Source organism: Alexandromys fortis, unplaced genomic scaffold (genome assembly GCF_014885135.2).
Source record: "Alexandromys fortis isolate MF-2015 unplaced genomic scaffold, M_Fortis_MF-2015_v1.1 scaffold_99, whole genome shotgun sequence".
In the NCBI taxonomy this organism is placed as follows: Eukaryota; Metazoa; Chordata; class Mammalia; order Rodentia; family Cricetidae; genus Alexandromys; species Alexandromys fortis.
Window position 1 is genome coordinate 2,506,413 of NW_026067982.1, and position 8,567 is coordinate 2,514,979.

The following is an 8,567-nucleotide window of genomic DNA, read 5'->3' on the forward strand; positions in this document are numbered from 1 at the left end:
CTACTGTATCCTGAGCACCCAGTACAGCATGGTCTAGCACGTATTAGGAGCTCAACAAATGTTCGTGGACTGAACCAGGGAATTAGAGGGTGTTATGATGTCCATAAAGGACAGTGTATCCCCAGAGCACTTAATTAGACCTGAGGCCAAGGTTCTTCATTTCCCACCAGACCTCTCCTGTCCGGACAGTCTGCTGTGACAAATGTCACCTTCAGGGGAGTAAAAACCTGAAGCTAGAAGTTCACCCCAGGACAGGGAAGGAGAGGCAAGAGCTGTCCTCAGGTTTCACAGACCTGCAGGCGGCGCCGCCACAGCGGATCAGCCAGCTCGCCCTTCATTTCCCGCTCCTGGCTGCCGAGGCGAGGGACAGCAGGCCCCAGCTGACAACATTCTGATCACTCAGGGATACTGAATAGCAGACAGTGGCTGTTCTCAGACCTCATGTCTGCCAGCGTCTTCAATGTCCCATTGTCTTTAGCCAGCCGCTCTGGTTCTTCTGGGTGTTTGGGGATCACAATGGACTCCTCGATCTGTGCTCCACAGAGAGATGGGTCTTTATTGGAGTTGTTGTTTTAAGGTGTGTGTGTGTGTGTGTGTGTGTGGTATTTGTGTGTACACACGTGTGTTCAGGTGCTCGGGCCTGTGCATGTTTGTGTGAGGGCTATAGGTCAGTGGCAGGGCCTTCCACTATTAACTTTTCACTTCATTGTTGCTGTTTAATTTTATCTATATGAGTATTTGCCCACATGTATGTCTGTGCGCCACATGTGTGACCTCTCCCTCAGAGGTCAGAAGAGGGCGTTGGATACACTGGAACTGGAGTTACAGAAGGTTGTAATACACAGGGGGATGCCGAGAGTCGGACCCGAGCCCCTGAAAGAACAGCAGATGTTCTTAATTACTAAGACCTCTCTTGCTCCTACACCTTAATTTTTGAAACACTAACTCTACCTAGACCTGGAGCTTACTGATTGGCCAGGCTGCCAGAAAGACTGAGAATTCTCCTGCCTCAGTACTGGGCCAGGTTTTACACGGATGCTGGGAGTCCAAATCCTGGTCCCCAGGTTTGTACAGCACCCACTAAGCCATTTTGTCAGCCCCTCGGCAGTGAGTGTGCCCAGAGCCCAGCCAAACATAAGCAGGCAAGAATCATGTCTGCATTGCTCTCTCATTCCAGTGCTGGGAACTTTGCCTCACCCAAAGCCAGGGCTGAGGGCTGGAGAGATGGCTCAGTGGTTAAGAGCATTGATTGCCTGCTCTTCCAAAGGTCCTGAGTTCAATTCCCAGCAACCACATGGTGGCTCACAACCATCTGGAATGAGGTCTGGTGCCCTCTTCTGGCCTGCAGACATATACACAGACAGAATATTGTATACATAATAAATAAATAAATATTTTTAAAAAAAGCCAGGGCTGAACAAACATTTGCTGGATGAAAAAAAAAATGAACCCGTCAGCAGTATTATGATAGCTGATAAATGATAGTTATTATAAATAATTATTACAAATAAGTGATTATATTCATGTTATTTAAAGGAAACAGTAATTTCCATAGCTTTTCAGGATTAACAGAGTCCTGCCTCATCAATTTCTTACTCTCTCATTCAGTTACTCCTTCAACCCTGCTTTTGAACTATAGGAGAGACAAAAATTAGATAAGTTTGCTGAACACAGGAAACAGAGGCAGACAGCTCTGAATTCAAACCCAGCCTGGTCTACTGAGTGAGTTCCATAGCAGGTAGGATTACACTGAGAAACCCTGTCTCAAAAAAAAAAAAAAAAAAAAAAAAAAAAAAAAAAAAAAAAAAAAAAAAAAAAAAAACAAAAAAAAAAAAAAAAAAAAAAAAAAAAAAAAAAAAAAAAGAAGAAAAAAAAAGAAAAAGAATCAGATAACCTCAGAACTACAAAATGAGGCTGCATGGTTCTGGAAGCATCGGCAATGGGGGTCTGTGATCAAGGCTAGCAGGAGGAAGCCACAGTTGTATCAAGTTCAAACTGAGGTGGGCTGCGAACCATGAGCCAGAGTTACGGGAAAGCACACGGCAGGCACATTTGACTATTACCATGTCTGTTTTGAAGATGGGGAGCTCAGAGGATAACGCATACACCCCTTTCCCACGTTCCCTGGGAAATGCAACTGTAAGTGACATAGCAAGAGCAAAGCTTTGAACCCTAGCAGTGTCCAGGATCTTACTCCGGCTGGTGCTGCCCTCCGGCAGGACGTCCTGCCGATGGTACTGTATGTACAGGGAGATCGGGGGCGGGGTGCTAGGCAAGAGTTGCCGGAGTTCTCATGAAGTTGGTTGGCCCAGCCTTGACTTGGTCTTCTGAAGCGTAGGCAGACACTGAGCTTTCAACCCTCCTTCTTCAACCTCCCAAGTAACTGGAACGACAGTCCTGTGCCACCTCTCCCCGTTTGCGCACCTCTTTAACGGCCCTCCTAAGGGGGAGGACCCGCCCTCCCCGGCGCGCACGCGCGCTCCAGCATTTCGCTGATGAGACAGACACAACTGATGAACTGCCCAACCAAGATCTGTAGTTATGGCCGCTCTGCTGCTTCCTGTGTCTTCCGGATGCTCACAGTTGAGTTGGCGATTCAGGTCACCTCTGACTGTCGCTCTGTTTGCAGCTTGGGAAGCCCAGAACAGCCCAGCAGATGGTCTTGTTCCACTCACGCTTCTGAGTCAGCAGCTGGCTCTCGGGCCACAGCTCTGAACCTGGGCTCTTCCATGATAAAGGCCTTGCCCTGGCCTAGGAACGGAGCAACTCAGAGCTTCAGCAACTTTGGGGGAAATAGATGCAGTGAAAATCTATTTCTATGTCCTTGTGGGGAGGACGGAGACAGACGGTCTAAGTGAAGGCCATTCAAGGACTGGGCCAGTCAGCATCGCGAGTACCTGAGTGGGCTGATGCAAGACGTCCAGATGGGCGGGTGATCTTGTTGGTTCTGCCCATCCTTCTCTCTTACTGCATCTCTCTGGGCTTCACTTACAAAGGGCTGAGAGGTCCAGAAAGTGCCTGGAACCAAACAATGGGGAAATTTAAAAATTTTACTTTTGTCTTTACTTGTTTTTTCTTTTTGTTGTTGTTGCTTGCTTGTTTGTTTGTTTGCTTTGAGACAAGTTGCTCAAGCTAGGCTCAAGTGATCTCCCATCTTGGCCTCTTGGGTGCCGGGACTATAGGCAGGCTTGCCTCCTCTCACGCAGTGGGACAAATGACCAGTCAACCAACTCTCCTTGACCCAAGGCTGCAGCAGCAAGCAAATCCCCTGGAGGGTGGTTGGAGGGAGCAAAGCAGAGGACTCTCAAGATCACTGTTCAGTCACCACCAGCTCCCCACTTAAAGAACATCTGCCAGAGGCTTCAGCTACTGGCACTCTTTTCTGGAAGTAATATATCACTATGCCTGCTGCACTGTACCTTAGTTTCCCCATGTGTGAGACCGAAGCTTCTTGCACGTCTAGCACACAAAGGTTGGACTAAGGAACTCTTACCTGAGATGATAATAGAAAAGGCTCATCCGTGGGCTAAGAAGCAGCTTGGTGAGGGGCAGGGGGTGGGGACTGGGGCAGGGGATGAGGACGGGGGTGGGGCCAGGGAAATCCTCAGTTTGGATCCAAGTTCAAATTCTAGATCTGCCTCGTTTTGTCTACGTGATGTTGTTCAAATGACCATCTCAAAGCCTTGTGAAAACTAAGGGACCCAATCTTCAAAACAGCCCTTTGAGGTAAGCGACATCTGTAGTCACGATTTATAATCAAGAAGTGGAGCAGGAAAAGCATTTTAAATAAAAAATAAGAGGGAATACCGCTAAGTGGGTGGGGTGCTTGTTTAGCATGGATGACACTCTGGGTTTTCTGTCCAGGGTCATATAAACTAGGCATAGTGGTACATGCTTGGGAAATGAAAGCAGGAGGGTCAGATGTTCAAGGCTTTTCTCAGCTGCAGGAGTTCAAGGCCAGCCTCAGCTACCTGAGATGGGAGAGAGGGGAGGAAGGAGAGGAGGAAGGGTGGAAGAGGAGGGGAGGGAGGAAAGTAAAGGAGAGGGAAGAGAATCTTTCCGGAGTTTTCTGTGCCCCTCTTCTGCAGCTTCGGGGCTCAGAGAGACATTTTTTTTTTTTTTTTTTTTTTTTGAAAACATGGATCCCATCCACACTGCAAGTTGGATTCTGTTTCACGGTAGTAAAGTTTATTTGGTCTTAGCTGAAACGGGCTCCTCCTGGATTCTCTTGAGCAGATGGGGAAATCACTTTAAGATAATTCTGAGACTCGGTATTGGAGGGGAATATGTGGGAAGGGAGGGGGCAGGGGGAGGGGAGCAAAGGCCAGAATGCAGCATCCTGTCGCATCTAAGCCCTCCTGGCTGGATGTTCTTCTTGAAGCTGGGCTTCCATCTCACTGCCCTGATTTGACCATCCTGCTGGCCTGTTGGAACAGCCTTTCCCATCCTTGAAGAGAATGGCAATTGCCCTGCCAATTCTTCTATTTGTAGATTAAATAACCCCAATTGCCTTGCATTGCCTTAGGTCACCACACCGCTCCCTCTGTTCCCAGCAGATTCTAATGGATCTGTTGGGAGCCCTGACTCAGGGTCTTTTGCCCAGCGCTATGCTGGAACCCAACACTCCAAAGTCCCACAGTGGGCCAGCATTCTTGTCTGGGGTCTCCCTTTACCACCCCTCCACCTGCTGTTCCCCAACTCGCCAGGCTAGTTCCAGAAACAGAACCATCCCCACCAAAGTGCATCCCTGACAGTAGAGGTTTCCAGGTTCACTGCGATTCCGCTCCCAAGCCCAGTTAATTAGCTAAAAGGTTGGCACTCAATTTAACCTGCTCTACCCAATTCAACTCACGGGATTTTTGAACCCTGGTACCTCTCTAGTGATGGGAAATAGAAGGTAAAAATGCAGCATCAACAGGGCATGGGCAGGCATATGCCTGCAAGTCCCAGAACTTGAAAGATTAAGGCAAGAGGAGCCTTGAGTTTGAGGCCAACTTGGGCTACATAGTGAGACCAATTTCAGAGACCAGACAGGAAGTTGGAGAAACAGCTCAACAGTTAAGAATGTTTGCTGCTCTTGTAAAGACTAGAGTTCAGTTCCCAGCATCCACATCCAGTGGCCAAAAGCCAGCTGTGACTCCAGCTCCAAGGGATCTGACACCCTCTTTTCATCTCTGCAGGCACCTGCGCCCATTTGCATGTGTGCATACACATGTGCAGACATGTGCATGCACGAGAGCACACACACATGCATAAATTAAAGATAAGTCAGTACTGGGAGATAACTTGGTGGTTAAGAATACTTCCTGCACACTCCTGCATTGCTGGTGGGAGTGCAAACTGGTACAGCCCCTTTGGATATCAGTACAGCGATTTCTCAGAAAATTAGGAAACAACCTTCCTTAAGACCCAGCAATACCACTTTTGGGTATATCCAAAGGATGCTCAATCGCGCCACAAGGACATGTGCTCCCTCTGTTCACAGCAGCTTTGTTTGTCATAGCCAGAACCTGAAAACAACCTAAATGCCCCTCGACCAAAGAATGGATACGGAAAATGTGGTATATTTACACAATGGAGTACTACACAGCAGGAAAAAAAACAACATCTTGAATTTTGCAGGCAAATGAATGGAGCTAGAAAACATCATTTTGAGTGAGGTAACCCAGGCCCAGAAAGACAATTATCACATGTACTCATTCTAAGTGGTTTTTAGACACAAAGCAAAGAAAACCAGCCTACAAATCACAATCCTAGAGAACCTAGACAACAATGAGGCCCCTAAGAGATACATACATGGATCTAATCTACATGAGAAGTAGAAAAAGACAAGATATCCTGAGTAAATTGGGAGCGTGGGGACCATGGAGAGGGTTGAGGGGGAGGAGAGAGGCGGGGGGGGGGGGGGCAGAGAAAAATGTAGAGCTCAATAAAATAAAATAAAATCCTTCCTGCTCTTTCAGAGAACCCGAGCTCAGTTCCTCGGCACCCAGGTCGGGAGGCTTACAACTACCAGGTCTGGGCACCCACGCACATGTGGTACACACATGCACGCATAAAGTTTTAAAAGTTGGTGTAAAATCAAATAAATCTTTAAAAAAGCAGATAAATGAATAAACATCTATCTATGTTCAACTATATGGATCAAGATAAAATAATAAATGCTTAAAATTAGCCAATCTGAAAACATTAGTGGCTCAAGTCACCATATAGTGCAGTTTTGAGAATTGCAATTGGCGATTCTCCTGGGAAGCTCTCCTCTGAGGAGTGATTCCGGGACCAAGGTCTCGCTATTCTGAGGCTACGTCATCTTAACTATTTCATTTCCAGCTACAAGAAAGAAGGTGAAGTGGGTAGACACGGATGAGGTCTGCCAGCTCCAATGGCCTCCTCCTGAAAGGGCTGCAGCCTGCCCTCTCCCGTGTTCATCAGTCAGGTGTGAATTCACAGTTTCCCTGAACTGCGGGGAGGCTGCGGATGCCATCTGTCCACATCTGGGGGCAGATGAGAAGGAACAAAAATTAGTGACAACTAGCAAGCTAGTGATTAGAAGCTCACTGTAGGTGTGGGAGGGTTGTGTGTGCCCAGGGGTTTTGTTTGTTGTTTGGTTATTTGCTTGCTTTAATGCACAGGTAACTACTCTATACAAAGAGGGGTAGCCACAGATCCTAATGACATTCTTCTCAGAATGATCATCCCTGAGAACAGAATGCAGGAAAACACGTGGTGATGGCTTTAAGATAAAGGACAAAAGTCAGAGCAGTCAAAGAAGTCTAAAGCATGGGTTTCTTCACCAATAAGGAATGGTTTTATGGTTCAAGAGTTTACAGCTCAACCTCTCCTGCCTCTCCCCTCCCTGGAGGTCAGACAGTGAGGCTGAATGTCCCCACCCTTTAATCACGCGTTGGTTTTTCTGGCAACCAACTCCCATCTTGAAGATGTCTTAGAGTTTCACCTCATGACTGTGAACTCAGGCATGTTCAGAAAGGGCTTTGTTGTCGCTCAGGCATGGGTTTGGGAGCAAGAACACAGAGTCAGAGGGCAATCAGCTGTTTGTGTTGTGCTAGGCTAAACTGCGGTTTTCCAAGCAGCTAGGACATTACAGGTTAGAAGCCTAAAGCCATATTTCATAAGGTTACTTGAGTCCTAGCCTGGAAACCCAGATCAGGGGTGGGTCTCAACAGACCAGGCAGGGGCATTTGCCCCAAAATACCAGATGGAAGAAATGGTGGTAAATAGGAACAGGATTGATTCAGGATGTCAAGATCCATCCTAGGAGACTTGCAACAGATAAGAAAATTCCTGCTGCTTAGAGGTGGGGTTGTTTCAACTCTTGCCACAGATGTTTGTGGGTCAGATTTGTTCCTGGAATCCAAGAGGCCTGCTTGAGAGAATGCCTCTGAGGAAGGTTGTCAGAGAGACGAGATGGAGCCGAGGAAGAATTGCAAGTTTTTGCAATTCTTCAAATTGAAGTCTCACACAGTGTGACTCAAAAACAAAAATAAATAAAAGATTTAAAAAAAAAAACCAAGCAGGTGGCTGGAGAGATGGCTCAGAGGTTAAGAGCACTTGCTGCTTTTGCTGAGGACAAGAGTCCGGTTCCCGGCACTCCCCTGTACCTCGAGCTCCACAGGATCTGCCAGCTTTGACCTCCTCAGGTGCCTGCACAAACCACACAGCCACATACACATAATTAAAGATTAAGACAAAACAAAAGAAGGGATAGAGGGAAAGAGAGAAAAAAACAAAGAAGTAGAAGAGAAGAAAGGAAGGGAAAGAAAGTCAGGCAGAGTTAGTACGCTGGTGATCTGGAGCAGGCTGTCATAAAGTCTGGTAATTGTGATGTCAGCCTTGACGTGGAGGACTGCCACTTTGTTTGATTTAACTTTTCTGAGACAAAGTCTCACTATGGAAACCAGGCTGGCCTTGAACTCACAGAGATCCTCTGCCTCTTGAGTGCTGGGATTAAATGTTGAGATTAAAAGCGTGTAACACCATGGCCGGCTGGCAATACCAGTTTCAAATAAATATTCCTTAAATGATTGACAGGTCATTGAACTGTGTGGTTCAGTGCAGAGTTGTGCTGGAGGAGGCCGCTTGTTTCATTCCTGGCTGCTCAGCCCCAAAATAATCACACAGAAACTGTATTGATTAAAACACTGCTCGGCCCATTAGCTCAAGCTTCTTATTGTCTAACTCTTACATATTAATTTAACCCACTTTTATTAATCCATGTATCACCATGTGGCTGTGGCTTACCAGCTAAAGTTCTGACATCTGTCTCCAGTGGGGCTACATGGCTTCTCTCTGCCTCCTTTCTCCCAGCATTCAGTTTAGTTTTCCCTGCCTACTAGCTCTGTTCTACCCTATCAGGCCAAGCCAGCTTTCTTTATTTGTTAATGGTAATCACAGCATACAGAGGGGAATCCTACATCAGAGTTGTGCAGGTATTGGACCCAAAGCTTAAAGTATCAAAGGAAACAGTTGTAAAATAAAGACAGCTATTCCAGGCTAGCATTGTCTCTTTGACAGGAGACATCATTAGGCCCAAGGGAAGAGTCTGGGTT